Here is a 2,454-nt window from a genome sequence, read left to right on the forward strand (position 1 = left end):
CCAGGAAGGTGGTACTGCAGAACTGGGTGGCGCTCAACATATTAACTGCTGTCCAAGGTGGCACCTGTGCTCTTTTGGGAACGCAATGTTGTGCCTTCATCCCTGACAATGAACAAAACATAACAGCAGCTTTGCAAGAGTTTCCCAGGAAATCAAGGCAGTTGACAGCCTTACTGATGACCCCCTACAGACATGGTGAGCATCTTTAGGCTCTGGCCTATGCTGGACCCTAATAATTACGGGCAGCATAGCAGGAATATTAGTATTGGGTTGTTGCTCCCTATATTGCTGCTGTGGCCTATGAGTCCAAAGTTCCACCCTGTGGGCACGTCTCCCAACTACAAGGACTCCCTCGGCCTAGAGGGTGGAGTGTAAGGTATTTACACTGTGCTGCAGTCAGGAGTAGGCTGAGGGAGACATCTGCTACAGCCTGACACAGCAGGTTTGAAGCACAGGCGCACAACCCCGTGCATTATATAATCATATTTATGTAGCCATTTGATGTAACCTGCCTGTGTGAGCTCATATGAGGCTTTGAGCCATTATCATCTGTAATATAACTGCACTGCTGACTCTGTAGGAGGGGAGAGAATAAAGCCATGTCCCAACTGCCTGCGGTCCCTTGAGTGTTCTTTCCGCTACCTGCCACCCATCCACGAACTCCCTTCAGACCCCAGCTCAGGTTGGAACCTGACAGATGGTACTACATGACTGTTGCCATTTCACTTATTAGTGAGGGGTGAATTATTGTATATATATATATATATATTTTTTAAGTGGGCAAGGCATGGTGGGTCACACCTACAATCTCATCACTTTGGGAGGCTGTGAGGGATCACTTGAGCCCTGGAGTTCAAGATCAGCCTGGGCAACATAGCAAGATCCCATCACTACAGAAAAATTAAAAATTAGATGGACATGGTGGTATGTGCCTGTAGTCCTAGCTTCTTGGGAGCTTGAGGCAGGAGGACCACTTGACCCCAGAAGTTTGAGGCTATAGTGAACTATGATCATGCTACTGCACTCTAGCCTGGGCAAAACAGCAAGACCCTCTCTCAAAGTCTCAACAAACAAAAGCTCATAACATTTCATGGAAGCCTCATCTTCCTCAGGTATGATATTCTGGCTTTCTATTATAGTGGGTTACTGGCTTTCTGAATTATTTTCTAAGAGCTTCACATTTGTGTTCCTGGCATATTTTGTAAGTAGGTCCTGGCCGAGCATCTTAGGGAACAAGTCACTCATTTTCTTCTCTCTTCAGGTGTCTTTGCAGCACAATACTTCCGTGAAATACAAAGTTAAATCTTAAGACAATGTGCTATACAATATATCTTCAATATTTGAAAATAGAGACTCATATCTGCATCTTAGGATTAAATCACTAAATTGTTTTGCCTACAATATAATGAGCCCATATTACTTTTAACCGTAAGACCCAACAGCTGTGCTTGCTTCGGCAGCACATCTACTAAAACTGCAATGATACAGAGAAGATTAACATGGTCCCTGTACAAGGATGACATGCAAATTCATGAAGTGTTTCATATTTAAAAAAAAAAAAAAAAGATCCAGTAGCTGGCACATAGTAGGTCCTTTATTATTATTGCTTGGTTTATTATTTAATCTATCAAGGTGTAGTGAGGCAAAAACTGATGTTAAGAAAAAAATTAATAGCATCTAGAGGCATCATAATATTTATCGAGGCATTTTTAAGAGAAAACTGATATTTCATAAAGATTTTTTTCAAGAACATTTTTATTTTTAAATATTTTGGGGCCAGGCACGGTGGCTCACCCCTGTAATCTAAACACTTCAGAAGGCCAAGGCGGGAGGATCACTTGAGGAATTCAACACCAGCATGGGCAACATAGTGAGACCTTGTCTCTATAAAAAAATTAAAGAAAAATTAGCTATTTGTAGTGGTGCATACCTATAGTCCCAGCTACTCGAGAGGCTGAGTGGAAAGGATCCCTTGAGCTCAGTAGTTGGAGGTTAGAGTGAGCCATAATTGTACCACTATACTCCAGCCTGAGCAACAAAGCAAGATTCTATCTCTGAAAAAAAAAAAATTATACATCTTTGCTGTATTTGAGATAGTCCAAATGTGAAAACATTAAAACTTCCCATTCAGAAATCAGAAAACATTTTTCAGTAACGAATAATAAAACTTTTATGTTTTAAGTCAAATGTTACATGCCTCTTCTCAGACTCTGGGAATGTTGCACTTTGAACAAAGTGTCCAATCAATTAAAAACAAAATACACAGACATCCCCCTCAAAAAAATCAATGCAATTAAAAATAATACTGACAATTCCCAGTCTATGAAGACTATGAAGAAGCTATGCCCTGGTGATTTAATATCAGGATGGAGATGGAAGACCTGAGATGTCATGCAAAACTCTGAGCACCTTAAAATTGTGGCTTGAATGAAACATTGCAGAAGAAGGAGAAGT

General features: G+C 40.9%; 1 non-coding gene across 1 annotated transcript; it reads left to right on the forward strand.

Annotated features, from left to right (window-relative positions):
* Window positions 1-1,444: 1,444 nt before the first annotated feature.
* Window positions 1,445-1,551, forward strand: LOC115932151 (U6 spliceosomal RNA). Its single transcript, XR_004068474.2, has one exon. It is a non-coding gene; the product is annotated as a U6 spliceosomal RNA (small nuclear RNA).
* Window positions 1,552-2,454: the final 903 nt, after the last annotated feature.

The sequence above is a fragment of the Gorilla gorilla genome, chromosome 1 (assembly GCF_029281585.2).
Source record: "Gorilla gorilla gorilla isolate KB3781 chromosome 1, NHGRI_mGorGor1-v2.1_pri, whole genome shotgun sequence".
NCBI classification, from domain to species: domain Eukaryota; kingdom Metazoa; phylum Chordata; class Mammalia; order Primates; family Hominidae; genus Gorilla; species Gorilla gorilla.